Source organism: Equus caballus, chromosome 10 (assembly GCF_041296265.1).
Source record: "Equus caballus isolate H_3958 breed thoroughbred chromosome 10, TB-T2T, whole genome shotgun sequence".
Lineage (NCBI taxonomy): Eukaryota > Metazoa > Chordata > Mammalia > Perissodactyla > Equidae > Equus > Equus caballus.
This window is the reverse complement of record NC_091693.1, coordinates 65,057,225-65,073,233: the sequence shown is the minus strand read 5'-3', so window position 1 is coordinate 65,073,233 and position 16,009 is coordinate 65,057,225. Positions and strand designations below refer to the sequence as shown.

Below are 16,009 nucleotides of genomic sequence, written 5' to 3'. Positions count from 1 at the left end.
TCTTAGAGGAAAGCAGATGAGTGGAAACAGGCACAGTAAAGAGCTGTGGAGGGAATCCCCTTGAGCGTTCCCCTTGAGCATTGTTGGATCATGAGGCTGGCTCTGTTTGCAAAGAAGAGTTCTCATCCAGGACAGGAATTTATTGGAGGTTAAAGAAAATATTGGCAATTGACCTTTTCCATAACTCAAGAGATGGGAACCACTTTTGTGCTCTTCTGCATGACTTTCAGGGTTGATGCTCCAGTCAGTCTCAATGAGATGACATATGTGAAAGTGACTGTTGTAAAACTTGGCCACACAGGAGGTACTCAATTCAATGCTCCTTTATTCATGCATGCAGGCATCTGTCCGGCCACAAGAGGGAGGCCAAAATGCGAGTGTGCTGGTTAAGTGTGGGCCTTGGTAACAGACTGCCAAATGCAATTCCAGGCTTTGCCCTTACTAGGCTTCTATGTGCTCAGTTTCCTCATCCGTAAAGTGGGAATAATAACAGTACCCACCTCACAGGGTTGTTGTGAGGCATAAATAAAATAATGCAATGGAAAGGCATTTAGTACCCATTGGATAAATGTCCACTAAGATTAGCAGTGTTGTTCATTACTTCTTTGGGGGTTCACTCTGCTGGTTTGGCAAAACTCTGCATGTGAAGAATGGGTGAGGAAAGAGGGCATTATCCATTCCCACAGGTCTGGAAGGATATCATCAAGCATGTGTGCCATTGGCTGATTCAGAGTCAAACGGAGTTAAGACCTGAGTTGACGCCGTATTTCTGGGGCTGTGGTGCCATCAAAAGAGCCCTGCATGTGGGGGCAGAGGGTTTAGATCTTGGCTCTCCTACCTACTAGCCGAAGGACCCGAGCAGATCCCTAACCTTCCTGAACTGTTCTTCCTCATGCAGAAATGAGGATCGCACAGCCTATAGCGTGTGGCTTTGTGAGAATTGCCTGAGATAGTCTGAGTGACTGCCCCCATTGTGGGGTCTGGCATGTGGACACTTTCAATATTTCTGTCCATTTGTTCGGTCAGCTAGTCGACCAGGGATCCAGTGACCCCGCCCAAAAGTGCCTGTGTGGCTTGGATTCAGGCCCCTGTGTTCTGGGCAAAGTGGCACAGCCCCGTGTGGCCCTGGCAGCTCCACGGCTGCTCTTGTTGGGCGTCCCTTCACCTATCCAGTCAAGGGCCATGCGAGAAAGCCCAGCTTGCAGCTCAGAAAGTCAGAACAGTAGGAAATGGAAAACAGCCCCTGGCCCAAACGCTCCCTCTCTCCCTGCCCCAGGAACGTTAACATGGCGGCCAAGTGCTTCTCTCTCCTCTTCTTCCCACTGAGCTGCTGCACAGGCCCCCACCCCTTCTCCCTCCCACTTTATTGACGGATATATTGACAGTTGGATTTTTGGTGGTGTTCAAAACCAGGTGTCAGGAGCAGCAGAGGTAGATATTTTTCTCTCCAAACACCACATAAAGGTCAAAGATGTTTCAATCTCATGGTTTAGGCACCAAGTAAATGACATGAACTTTGCCCTATGACCTGAACCGCCAGGCGTCCTCGGCCCTGATGAGGCAGCTCAGCGCAGCGATGGGGAGTGTGGGTGCTGGAGCCCACTGCTGGGTTCTGCCTCTTCCTCCTTGCGGCGCCTTGAGCCCTGCAACTTCATGCCTCAGTTTCTTCGGCTATAGAATGGGGATGTAGATAATACCAGTGCCTCCCTCACAGGGCTGCTATGAGAGTTCAATAAGTGAATGTGGGCACAGCTCGAAGATGGGGCTGCGCACCGAGTAAGCGCCTAAAGGACGTGAGCTATTTTCCGTTTCTCAGCTGAGGCCCCTCCTTTCACTAGAACAACCACATACACTGGTGACAACTGTTCATTCCGCCCATGGTCAAGAGGACAGAATGAGAGGCCCTTTCTGGGTACTGAAGATTAACTTTCCATCTATAAGTGTGTCCAAGGATCGAGGAATTATCTGATCTCTAAGGCTCTTTTGGGTAAAAAGTATAATATTCCGTGACCTGGAATCATTGCACAGCACAGAAACCCAAGAGCAGTGACTGAGTCTTGTCCCCTCGTGTCACTCCTTGTATTGAAAAGAAGCCCAAAGATGCACTGACCGACTGCTGAGTCGGAGGTAACACCAGCACCTCCCTCCCCTGAGCACCAGAAACGAAACGAAACTCTGCAGCCTTTCTGGGCTTGCTGCATAGCTGGTTTTCAGGGTTTTACTATCCTATCATTAGGCCAGTAGGATAAAAGGGCCTCCACGCAGCCGACATTTCCCATTTCAAAGGCGGAGAAGAGCTCTTCAAGGGTGCAAAGTTAGGAAAGCCACAGTGGCCACCTTCTAGGACCCTGGATGACACGGGAAGAGCAGTGCGAGCAGTGGCCTCAGTCTGTCTGAACAAGAGCCACAGAGCCTGAGGGAGAAGCGATTAACTGCAACTCAGGAAAATCAGACTTGGCTTCGCAGAGGGGTGGCATGTAAATTGAGCTTTGAAGGGGGTGGCTTATTAATTGTATTAAAAATAATTATAATAACTTCCCATGTGCTGGGCCTAGGAGATACAAGGCAAATAAGACAGGATCCCAAACCTCAGGGACTTTGGAAACTAGCAAAGGGCACAGAAAGCTGAGCAGCTGGACAAGCAGAGTGTGATGTGCACTGGGATGGAGGTGGGCATGGAGGGGTACCTGCCCTGGCAAGGAAAGGGAGGAAGTGGTGCCCGCAGGTTACCCAGGAGAGCATCACCCCAGTAGTTGGCTGAGCCTTGATGGGCTGCAGAAATTGCCCAGGGAAGACAGGGGAAGACATTGAAGGCAGAGGCAGCTCCGTGTGCAAAGATGTAGAAGGAAGAAAGAGAGCAGAGGTGTCAGGAAGCAGCTCCTAACTCAGCATGGGGAGTGCAGGCGGGGCTGGCAGGCAGGGAGAGGCCAGCAGGGGCCAAAGCTGGGGGGTCTTGGCATGCCACACTGGGTCTGTGGCTTTGCCTTTGTAGGGCACAGGGAACCACTGAAGAGCTGTAAGCGGGGTGTGACATGTCCCAGGGTGGGGTCCAGTTGAACTGATCAAGGAAGCTACTAAGACTCTCGCCCCTGGGGTGGAGGAGGAGCACAGGAGGGGAGGAGTCAGCTGAGTCTTGAGTGCCTTTGTACCTGGGCCTCAGCCCTGGCCTTTGGCTGTGGCAAGTGGACAGCATGAGCTGGCACCTACAAGTCTGCTTGAGGCTCAAGGGAACACCTGCAAGAAGAGAGTGGCTTGCAAGGCTGTGAATCAAGGCTCCAGATGTGCAATTATAGACACCCTGGAAAACACTCAGAGAGATCCCTGCTGAGACCAAGAAGTGGTCCATCTTGTCCACAGCCTTGTGCTCTCATTCCATGTAAGCTCTGGGGCAGGGGCTATGAGCGCTACTCTTTTCTAGTCTCCACCCCCAGCATGAGACATGGGACCTTGGGTTCGGTGGGGCTTTACCAACAAGGAAGGCACTGCCTGACTCGTTTCTCAGAAAGCGGAGTGGCCTCAGCACTTCCCCACACTCAGTATGGTATGTGAGCAGCAACTGTTAACACCCAACTTTCTAGCTTAGTTTAAACTAAGGAAAATCAGACTTGAGGGCCACTTTACAACAAAGCTGAATCACTGCCACAAACTGACAGGAAGTCAAAATGACAATTCATGGAGACGTCAACAGTTTTTCTTCAGATTGGATCCGGTAATAAAAGGAAAATAAAAGGACCTTTCTCACAGGGTCACCATGAAAATGAAATGAGGCTAATGTCCATACGCTCACCACTTGCTCATAAGTATTTGCGTTATTATTTCTATGTAATTATTCTATGTATTATTTCTCTTTATATATAGTTTTGATAGACTAAGAGGATTTCGCACTCAGGGAACACTAAGATTAAGAGAAAGAAGGGAAGGAGGAAAAGGTGTGCCGATGTCTAATGAGATGCCCCGGAATCTTTTCATGTTGGAACAAAGGTACCTTTTGTTTCCAGAAAGGTCAAAATATTTGCTCAGCAATCTTGGACTACAGCACAAAAGCAAAATCGATATCCTGGACAATTGACTCTACGGCCAAGTCCAGATGAATAACGCTAACAGGCACTTTGCACCAGACAGCCACAGCTGAGTGTCCGGGTCCTGGCACATCCTCACCTGGGCCTGAGGAGTTCCCATGGAGTCATAAACACAACCCCACACCAGGAACCTCTGAGATTCCCTCAGGCTCCATGAGAGAAAGAAACCAGGTATCCAGAAGCCTCTCCTAGGATGGCTATTTGGAGAAAATTGCTGATGGTGCCTAAGCTTTTAATGAACATTCGTTTTTTTTGACAAGCTAAACCAACTCAGTGTGGGACTCTGGACAAGTCAATTCACCTTTCTAGGCTTCAGTTTTTTCACATGTAGAACAAGAGGACTAGACTAGATCTACATTGACTAGAGCCAGGTATTAATGTACTTTCTACCTTAGAAACTTTCTGATGTTTAATTCAGGTACCAAAAAAAATCCAGATTGACCCCTCCCATTCATACAAACCACCTCCAAGTAGATGCGACTGATCGGAGGGGAACCCACGAGCGAAGTTTGCATCCACTGTGCGGTGCTTCTTGAGCCTTAGATCCAAACCCTTGGAGCCAAAAAAGACCGGGACTTAGAGAGAATTCGGGAAGGGACAACACAGTCTACAGGCCCAGGAACCGGCTCTACACGCAGTGTGTGTTGTCAACAATGGACGTGGTGGGGAAGCAGACCCTGGAACACACGTGTGGGCTCTTGTTCACAGAGCAGCATGATCCACAGCAGGTTGGGAAGGGCCAGTGTCACCCCAATATCTCAACATCTTTTAAAACGTACTTACTTTATTTCTAAAAATTTTTCCCTGGGGGAAAGAAGTGAACATCTGTAACAAGGAACATAACAACAATAGTCGTAATAATGAGAAAAGCAAAATCAGCACATGTAAGTGCATTTTTTTTTCTTAGAGATTTATTTTCGTTTGATGAATCTGACACCGGTCAGGGAGAGAGGAGAATGTGGGGGAGCCCAGCATGGAAATGAGCACCCGGAGGAGGGGTGCAGCTTCCTGCGCGGGGACTCGGTGTTGGGGTGGGTTGGTTGGTTGGTGGAATTTGTTGCCGGAAGTTTTCCTTTTGTTTACGTTTATAAATCTCTCCCCGGGCTTGCGAGCTTCCCCTCCCTCCCCTCCCTTCCCCTGCCCCCCAATTTCATTTTTAAAAAGCGAGCTCGCTCGCCAGGTGTGTCCCCCAAGCTCTCACAGCTCTAATAAATAAGGAGCACCTGTAAAACAGTAGCTTGACTTGTTAAGTGACTCTGTACAAAGGAGAATATAGAAATACAGTATGTACACCGCATCCACGGCCCCGGGGGCTCTAAGGCCGGCGCGACACCGTCCCAGCCTCACCCGCCGCTGCCCACCACCCCTCCTGCTGCCGGCTCAGCGGCCCTGTGGGCAGGGGGCACCTGGACCCCTCCAGAGGGAACAATTGCTTTATTTGAGTTAGTAAACAGATACACTGAATCACAAGGTGATTTGATTTTTTTTTTTTTAGTTTTCTTCTTTTTTTGGATTTTTTTCTTATTTTTTCTCTTTTTTTTTTTTTTTCTGTACTCATCAGAATGGGATACTCCACGACTGTCTCACCGACTCAGTGCCAGTACACATGCTCTAGAGGACTTCTGGACTCGCAGCTACAACTGTACAAGTGCACACAAGAAAATCTACCCTGTTATCCTCCACCCACTGATTGAGGATCCAATTGCACATTTCTCTTAACCATGACAGGAGAAAGCAAACAGTGAAACAGAATCATGGGTGATCTTTCTCACTTTCCCTCTTGTTTTCATTGGTTTGTCCATACCATTCTAATTATCATGAAAGGGCTCTGCGTATAGAGAGATTGCTTCACTGACTTCCTGGATCACCGAAAACCATCAGGGTTGAAATTTCATCCAAGTCTTTCGTGACGCCCAGCAAATATTCCCTCTCGGATTATTTTACACCTAGAGGGCATTTTGGTCTTCAGTTCAACACTCTTGCTCTGTTCCCAAATGGGGCGCTATTTAGGGGAATTTAAAGAGAAAGCTGAGAAGAATAAACATTTACCGAGTTCTCTTGGCATTCAGTCTCTGAAAAACCACAGTATAAACTATTCATGCTGCTTCTTACATCTGTCAAATCGAAAATTAAAAGCCATAAAAGTGTAACACTGAAAATATGGCATTAAAAAGGATAAAGGTGGCCTTTGTAAAAATAACAAGAAAAGTATATTAGCCAATAAAATATTCTAACTCTTCATTTAAAAGTGCATCCTGGGCAGGACAGAGATGAATCTGAAGCGTTGGGACTCCAGTATGATCCCTCTCCGCCGTCAAAACGTGGACAGTATAGGTCCAAAACCGTACAATGCAAATCACAATTCTTAGTGTAGCAGCAAAACCACAGCAGTTTTTAAAAAGATTAAAAAAAGATTTTTGTTTTCAAATCCATATCATCTTCCAGCCTCACCCTCTGAGCCTGGAAGATGGAGCGGGGAGAATACCTACATTGGTCCTTGTGGCTTGTTGGTGTTTTGTTTTTTTAAAACCAGGGGCGAAATCCCTAAGTTCCTCTGGGAGAAGCAGAGATGGTGGCAGCAGGAAGGCTGGGCCCGCTTGGTGGGTCCAAGACGTGCTGGCTTCTCTGGGCTAGAGGCCACGGAGGGAGGGCTGCTTCCTCTGAGATGCTTAATGACAGGAAGCGGCTTTATTTGCTTGAGTTTTAGCCAGAGGGGGTGGTGAGCTGACCAGCTGGTGTCATTGGATGGTGTGACATGGTTTGCTCTGCGCCCTCTCTCCATGCAAGGTACCCTGTGAGTGAGCGTTCCTGGAAAAAGAGGAGAAGGGGCCTGTCAGCACCTACTGGACCAAACCAGCCCCCCCACCTCCCACACTGGGGAGAACCCAGGCATGAGTCAGACCAGCACACTCTCCAGCCATCAGGTCAGACCTAAGATGAGTCCCTAAAATTAAGGCAGCACAGCGTGATTTCGACATGACTTTCATTCACGGTTCTGCTCAGGATGCAACCCTGCCAGCTCTGCGTGAGGAAATGAAACTCGAGTCGCTTTTTGGAATACCACAATGAGCATGGTGCACCACGCCCTCACTCAAAGACCACAACAGCATCCTTTGCGACCTGGCAACTTTCACTCTCCACGTTACTGCACGCTTAACTGGCAGAAGGTCTTCTGAGTTGCCCAAGGTCACCCCAAAGCCAGACAAGCCTGGAGCTCCAGACCTCACCCCTGTACTCCATGCCCTGGTGTTTACTGCTAAGGAGGAAAGCCAAGAGATTCACATTTTAGGACATGAAAATTTACTGTGGACACATAGACCTCTCTTCCTATGGTTTCCTATGGAGGCAACTAAGCTGGCAGAAATGCCCCTCTCTGTGGGTCTTGCTGACAAAGGTGAGCCATTCACATCTCTTCATATCCTAACCAAACAGTAGCACAGGACTGGAAGACAATAAACCAACCAGGCCTTGGAATCCCAGGGCAGATGTTCTAAACAGGATTGTTCACCTGGGGAATGCCCACCCCAACTCCACCACCACCGTTAGGCTCTGCTTCTCCACCCCTACGGGCTTATTCCATTTGCTGCTAGTCCCTTGGTTTGAAACATAACCTCCTAAGGACACTCAGTCACTCCCAGTAAGGAGCCACTTAGAAGTTTGCCAACCAACGGGGAAGTCCCTGAGGTCTGGGGCTGTGTCCGTTTTGCTCACGTCTCTATGCCCAGCTCCTAGTTCAGCTCGACACACGTTTGTCAAATGAATGAGGGTCAAGCGGCTCTGGTCCTCCATGCCCCAAAATAGTACCTTTTTTTTCCTGCCAATAACTGGGGATGTCAGGAATGTGAATGGGTAAAATTTGGCTAACGTGAGGTGGTGACAGAGGACTCATAAACATCTTTACAACTGTTGAGATTATTCCTAGAACAATGAACAAATAACTTCAGGGAGGTGATAGAATTTAGAACTTGAAGGGACCCCAGAGATAATATACTACAATTTCTTCATTTTATAGATGAAGAAATGGAGGCCACAAAGAGACTTGGAAACTTGCTCAGAGTGTCTGTAGCATGAATTTAGCACAAGTGTGAGGAGGTCAAAATGCCCGAGGGGAGGACGAAGTCCAAGCTTGTGCTTTGAACCCGGCTATCCAAATCCTGGTGTTAATGGTAACAATCACGATCAGCCAAAAACAAGGTTTGAAAAATCTGAATGTGCATGACAGGAAATGCCTGAGTTCCCCAAATCACATTAAATCACCAGATCTGTGTGCATTTAATATGTATATTAAATAACCAAAGTGAAAATGCAAAACACCACAAATATGCAGTGGGGGTGGAATTACAAGGCCATGGAAACCTTTTCATTTGGCATGGTCAGATCTGGAAACGCGGATATTTATCTCTGAATAAAGAGCTCACTTTAATTTCTTTCTTTCTCTTTCTTTCTCTCTCACTTTCTCTCTTTCTTTCTTCCCTCCCTTCCTTTCTTCCTTCTTTCCTTTCTTTTTTTGAGAATGAGGGACAATGGCGAGAGGGACACAGAAACAAAAACACCAAGAGCCACCAAATGTGAAGTCACAAAGGACCAGGAAGCAGCCTCAGAAATGACAAATGGATCCAAAGACACCAGCGTAGCATCTACTGTAGATGATTCTTTTTCGTGTAGGGAGCACAGCCTGAAACTTGCTGTGGAGGAAGGGAACCCGTCCCCACCTCTGGGCTTGAGACCAAGAGTGACCAAATCTTATAGTCAGAGGGGGCCTCTGAATTCTTTCTTTCTAAAGGAAAAGAAAAAAAAAAAGGTGTTTAATGCTTTCTTCCAGCGACTGGAAAACACCACCATTTTGAATTCCTTCCTTAAGATTGCTGCCACTGCTTTTGAGTGATGTAGCTTTTTCCTCTAATGTAACCATGACCCAAAAATGTGAAATATTTCTCAAATAAATTTCCTTATGTTCAAATCACCTTTGGACAAAGGCCAAACATGGACAGCATCGGCCTACTTGGAGAAAATTTCAAGGCTTTCATAAGGGACTGGGGAAACGGGATTATAATGAGAGCCATTCTGGAAGCTTAACTACAGCGTTTGCCATCCCAAACACTATAATAATCATTATTATTCGCTGGTATCTATTATTGTCTGGTAAATAATATGTGTTTTCCCCCAAAGTTCTAAAGGATGCAGCTGTACCACACGCTATTTTTTGCAGCCCCATTCCTGCTGCCTCCAGAAGCCTCCTCACACCAAGCTTATTTTAAGAGAATGGCAAAGTAGACAATTTGTGCTGTTTCCTTCCCTCTCACCACACACTTGCCGAGGCCGGGACACCCACAAAGGCCAGATGGTGGCAGTACAAATCCCTTTCTACCAGTTGAGGAGGGGGTGGTCCTGAAGTTATCTTCATTTGTTCTTCTGGCTCTGCCTAGTACAGGGCAGCCCCCCTGTTGGTGACACAGGAGTAGACTCTGGAATCAATGAGACTACGGAACCAAGCTCGGGCTTCACTTTCCTGATAGTTACTGGTATGTGAGGTACAGAACTCAAGAGTGGGGAGGAAGCAAGCTTGGAGTTTTAGAAAGTGATCACGGCAGGAAGTTCCAAAGCCGGAGCCCCTTCCTACTTTGCCCTTGCCAAGCATGGGGATCTTAGGGAAAATCCATCCTCTCTGTCTGAATTTCTTGCTCTGAGTGAAAAGGAAATTACTACCAAAAGTGAGACAGATGTGAGTTACAGCCCAATGTGACCCCTAACTAGCAGTGTGACCTTGGACCTATTCTATAACCTCCCTAAGCCTTGATCCCTCCTATGAAATGGGGGCCTGGGTTAGATTTTCTATTATATCTTCCATCTTTCATATTCTGTGATTGTAGGATCTCTGGACCAAAACAAGTATCTAGGATTATAAACTTGAGCAGTTGAATATTAATCTGTTATCAGTGTATGAGAAAGACTATTAATTTCTGGACCTCAAAGTCTGAAGTTTCAGAAAGAGTCTCCTTCTCTCTCTTAATCACACACACACACACACACACACACACACACACATTCTCAGCACTGGCAGAGATTTCTGGAATGTCCCTTAATGCAGGGGGTTCTGGGAAAGTGGCAATATTTGCACCTCACATTCAGGTTTTCTTCTGAATTGGGGGTTTGTCTGAAAGCAGGACAAGCCAGGGCCCTGTGACATGGAACATCACACACACACAGCCCATCCTGTATACCGTGGATGTACCGTGTATGAAGACCGGCTGCATAACGCATGGTCTCCAGGGGGCATGTATGGCCAGGTGTCTTCAGAATTCCAGGCCCACCTGTCCCTTTTGGCCAGAGCAATGAAGTGTCTTCCTCATGGAATCATAACTGCACACCAAATGCACTGAGAGAGCCACTGTCCACCTGACACTTCCTTTTCATCACAAAAGCATGGCTAAGAGTGAGTGAGTTACTCATTCTCCTTTATCACACAAGAATTTTCAGAGAATTACAGAGAGCAAAAATGTGCCTGAGTACTAATAAATTCTTTCAATGTTGATACTGTCAAAATATGGTCATTCTCACCTTTTCTTCTTGGCCTGTACAGCCTAAGACTTACGCTGATAGCATTTAAAAGGAAATTTTACAATTTCCAGGCAACCATTCCCCAAAGAAAATGTGTGTCCAGAGAAAAATGTCTGTCTTATTCTACATCCCAACATTTCCAAGCTAGTCCCTCCGTGGTGTGAGTCCACCTCTACCAGGAAGCCTGCCTCAATTAATCTAAACCATTTTCCAAACTTTTATTCCTCTTTCCTTCCTTACGTACCTATGTTATTAGCATAACCAAAATCCTATAATCCTGTAGTCCTGTCTTACCTGGTTAGAAGGCAAGCTCCTCGTGACTGTCATATTTATTCCCATGAGTCTAAAATCTGGTGGCATCAACTCTATAATGTGCAAGAAATGCCTGTTGCCAAACCGACTTGCCTTTGTCCAATAACCCAGGTCGCACTAATGATGCCACTCACTCAAGCATGTTGGCCCATCACTTATCATGGTTAAATACAGCCATTACACTCTGGCTTTGGCCACGCTGTTTATCTGGGACAATAACGAGTCCCCAAGGACTGGACTGCTCTCAGGTAGCCACAGCTATTCTGGGACACTCACAAGGGTACAGCCCCACGGTCAATGAACAGAGCCACCTGCAGCAGCTGATAAACCCAGGTGTGATGCCAGATAGTGGTCTCTGCACCAAGCTTATCCCAGAAAGGGCTACACTTGGAGAGGTTTTGCCAAGAAAATGGTTCCCTCTCTCCCCCGTCAACCACTGCTTCATGAAGAGCTTTGAAATGGCTTTTATCGAGTTGGAAACGGTTTTCATTAATGAAGTGGAGGGCATCTCTTTCCTTATAGCTCACTAACTGATGAAAGCAATTTAAAAAATCCTTTTTCCTTTTTAGTGCGATTGTGATGGGAAATAACCCAGGGTGAGGACAGGGGTGTGGGGGCCTGGGGTGAGCTTCAGCTCAGCTCAGTGCTGGCTCTGGTCTGAATCACAACTTCGTCACCACTGAGCTGTTCACTCCTTGGCTTTGACAAGCTAAGGCCCATGTATATTTAAAAGAAAAAAAATTAAACCAAACCTAAGAACTTGAATTTTTTTTAAATAATTTTCTTCTTTAGCAGTATCTCTTATTTTACTCTTTAATCTATAAAAATCACAACCATACAAGACCCCCTACTGAGATAACTCCATCTTTAATTCTTTGTTTCAGAAATTAAAATTCTGGTTTTCTTTGCTTAGCTGGGTCTAGGAGTTAAATGGGTAGACAGGCCTGTTTATTCTTATAAGGAGTCACTGCTGTTTCTGGCTGACCTCAGAAAGTTCCTGGGGGACCAAGAACGCTGAACCGGGGAACCCCCTCTTGTGCACCCACAAAGGCCTTATCTTCACCCTGGACAACTGATCCTCTTTAACTACTTCCAGTCCTTTCTGGAACCTGGGAGTTTAGGCAAAGCAAATGACTCTATCTCTGGCTTTTTTCTAAAAGCAGGCGGGGACTCGTGACTCACAGTGCACATTTGTACCAACACACTGGAGCAGGGAGCTACATCCATTCACAAAAGACAAAAATAAAATAAAGAAGAATTACCTGATCCAGCTAATATTCTGCAGGAAACTTTGAAGAAGAGCCTAGAGTCCTATGTCCCTGGCTTTCAGGACCAAGCACTTTCCATTACGGTTTGAGAAAGCCGTAGTGTTTTCAAAGAAAGGAGTCAAATTTTATTGAGCACCTACTTTATGTCAAGTATTGCACTAGAAACTTTCATATAGTTCCTTCACTTGAAAACTGGTATATCTTATATACTGACTTCACTTATACACTTATTTCATTGAAACAACAATGCTTCTAAAGTTTATTATTGTCTCCATTTTACAGATGAGGAAACTTTCCTAGGAAGGTTAAAGAACCTACTTGCTCAAGGTCACTGCTAGAAAGGGGCAAAGCTGGACTAAAATCCAGCTCCTACGACTCTAATGTTACACCCCCTGCAGGGAGTGCTGCCCCCAATCCAGGTTTCATCGCTCACCTTCCTTACCCTGACAGGTGGGGTTTACGATATCAGAGCTGTGAGGGGCCTTAGAGACATACATAGTCCAGCTCCCTTGCTTTGCAAACAAGAACTCTGAGAAGTTATTTGATAAAAATTACTAATTGCATTTCCATTCAAGTCCTATTCAATACATCAACTAGCCGACGCTGATTCACACCTTCCAAAAATTCTGCCTTGGACAAAAAAAGGTAGATGTTTATTGTATTAAGATTGAGTTTGTTATTTCTCTATATTATCTGAATACAGGCCTTCTAGGTATTAAAAACAAACAAAAGAACCTAGAGAAAAAAGCAGCTTTATGTGGCAAGTAGCTATGGTCTATGGATCAAGAGATTTTAAGATTTTTAGATGAGATCCAAAAAAAGAGGTCTTTATGACACTTTATTATTTTTTTTACAATCAGCCCATTAGCAGAGAGAGAGAGAGAGGGAGAGAGACAGGCTCCATATTCATGGAAATTTCACTGTAAGAAATAACAACAAGCATACTGTCCCCCTGCCCCCACCCCAAACAGCCAAGGAGATGGGGAGCGTGGTTAATAATCGCTTTTCTGCAACCCTTCAACCCTTCAGCCCCAGGTATTCAGGTACAACCTATTTCGTCTCTGAAATCAGCTGCCCAACATGAGGAAGCGATGCTGTGGGTGGCAAAAATATGACTCTGGTCCTTGGCACAGGGCTTGTAACTCAAGCAGCTTTGGTCGTATCCCGTGTCCCACTGAGGGGAAAGGCAGATGAGAACTCAGGTTCTAATCCTAGCTGAGCCACGCTGTGACCTTGAGCATTCGCTCTGTTTGTCCCAGTCTCTACTTGTAAAAGTGGAACCAGACATCTTATGACAATTTCTGGAACAACAGCATGGAAGTGTTTCATTACCTTACATGACACATTTGAGCGAAGAAGTTCTGGGCTGCAGGGGCCACCATGACAATTCTTATACTAAGGACCTACTATGTGCCAGGTACCTCCTGGACATTTTAACTTATGTTATTTACACTGGAGCCTGACAACTCTATTACTAAGTAGGGGTATTAGCTTCGTTTTTTTCTATACAAGATATGCTCAGTGGTTTTATGTGGAAACTCTGGAGCCAGACTGCCAGTTAAATCCCAGTGCTGCCATTTAATGGCCAATGACTCTCGGTAGGAGATTAACCTCTCCGTGCCTCAGTTTCTCCATCTGTAAAATAAGTTTAATAATGGTGTCCCATTGGGTTGTTGTGGGCATGTAGCACTTGGAACACTGCCTACATAGGAAAAGTGCTCAATAAGTACTAGCTGTTACCATTATTTAATGAGAAGATTCAGGCACAGAGAGGTTATAAAAGTTTTCCAAACTCCCAGCTGGAAAGCAACATAGCTGGTTTTCAAATCAAAGCAGGCCTCACTCCAGCCCTGTGCTCTTCTCCCAGGCATTACAGCCTTTCTAACAGGACAGTAACTGCCATTTCTAGGGCACCAATGATGCGCCACACTCTACGTATGTTTTCTTACCTATCCTTCACAGCACTGTTACTATTACTCATGAAAATACTAATAGCTCAGAGGTTGAGTCACTTCTTCCCTCATCTAGGAAATGGCTCTGGCAGGATCTGAACCCAGGCCGGCCCAACCCCAAAGCAGATGTTCTTATCCACGAAACCACAGTGACACCTTCCTTCACTCCTGGGAGCCCACTGATGCCACATGTGGAAGCTTCAGAAGGTCTATGGCCTAGGAAGTTAAAAAAGATGACAGAACATCTCCAAAAGTTGCCAAACTCCCCTAAAAGGACCTGCAGGCTGTGGGAGGATCTGACTTAGATTCTGTGAAAATCTCTGAAGGTGTCTGGGGGAAAGCAAGACACCCAGGCCTCAAGGCTGCTCTTCAGGCCAAGGACAGAGCGTTTGGGCATCACTGTGGCCACTGTCCAGTCTCCGTGTCCATCATAAGGGAAGTCCTCTGCCAGGAGAGCCACTGCCTGCCTCTGTGCACCCACTAGGCGACAGCCGGCAGCCCGCACCACTCCCTGCCCTGCTGGCCTAAGGCTCGGAGCAGCTGGTCAGAAGGGCGGAGCCCATTTCCACGGCAATCTGGGGCCTGGCCAGCACCCTCCTTGACTGGGCTTTGTGAGGTTTCCTTTCCTGGTGTGCTATGAAGCCTCCTTAGGCCTACTCTGGGCCCAAAGAAAGGAGTTCTTCTTCCCACTGCATGGCTACAGTGGCTTTCCATACTTAAGACATAGATATAGCAGTGTCTGCCCCTCACACTGTAGTGATAACATACTGCAATGTTTAGAATCAACCGCTGGTACTTAGCCTGTCATCAGGATGCAGCCATCAGCTTTAGCGAGGCCAGTCTTACTTCCTCTCAGTCTACAAACAGCTGCTAAAGTAATTTTCCTCAAACCCAGATTTCATCCTGTCACTGCTCTGCTCAAGGTCGTGGTGACGCTGCCTAATGTATAGAGTACAAATCCCACAACCTCCTGCTCCACTACCACCTTTCTCCTCCAGCCTCCTGCTCCTCTCCTTCTGCAGTCAAGCCCTCTGCTGCAGCCAAGGCAAGGGCAAGGTCATCCCTAACGTGGCTTTGCTCTTTGCCTCTGCAGCTTGGGCCATCCAATTGCACTCCTTATTCCTCCACTCCTGACTGCCAGTCCACGTCCCTCCCCGGTTTTAGGATCTAACTCCAAATTCATCTGCTTTATGGAATGCTATCAGCCTAACGCCACTGGCTAGTCGTCTCTTCAGACTCTTCTCATTCATTTGCTCAACAAATACTTGCGAGCTTGTTCTGCCAGCTCCCAAGCTAGGTGCTCAGTTACAAGGGAGAGTGACCCGCCCCCAGTCCCTGCCCTCGCTGAAGCCGGCCGGCCAGCACAGGCTTTTGTACTGTATCACATCAGTTTGCAGATTCCGCATATTGCTTGTAAAAGTGACCTCGTTATTTTGTTATTTCGTGTCTCTCTCAAGGTTATTAGCACCTCAAAACAACTCAAGGACCCCTGCCACAACCTCTCCCTTTTTTTTCTTTTCTCTTCCTTCCTTCCTTGCATCTTTCCTTTCTTCCTCCCTCCCTCTTTCCTTCCTTCCTTTCTCCTTCCTTTCTTCCCTTGTTTTTTCCTTCCTTCCTTCTTCTCTTCCTCCCTTCCTTCTTCCTCCCTCCCTTCCTCTTTCTTCCTTTCCTCCTTCCTTTCTCCTTTCTTCCTTCCTCCTTCCTTCCTGATATCACCTAATAACAGTGTCCTTGCAGGAAGTCAATGTTAGATTTTGTTAGTTAAAATTGGATACGTTTTACCCCCTAGAGAAATAAATGACGACCATCTCTGAACCATGAATAAGTGAAAGCGACTGCC

The 16,009-nt window shown here is 46.5% G+C and overlaps 1 protein-coding gene across 5 annotated transcripts in view; it reads right to left on the bottom strand.

Annotated features, from left to right (window-relative positions):
• Positions 1-4,968: 4,968 nt before the first annotated feature.
• SOBP (sine oculis binding protein homolog) overlaps positions 4,969-16,009 on the bottom strand; it is a 156,091-nt gene continuing 145,050 nt past the window's right edge. For all 5 annotated transcript variants that reach the window (XR_011422130.1, XR_011422131.1, XM_070223630.1 and 2 more), the window contains one exon: positions 4,969-6,887. The gene's annotated coding sequence lies outside the window, so the exon portion shown is untranslated. The remainder of the gene's footprint in view (positions 6,888-16,009) is intronic.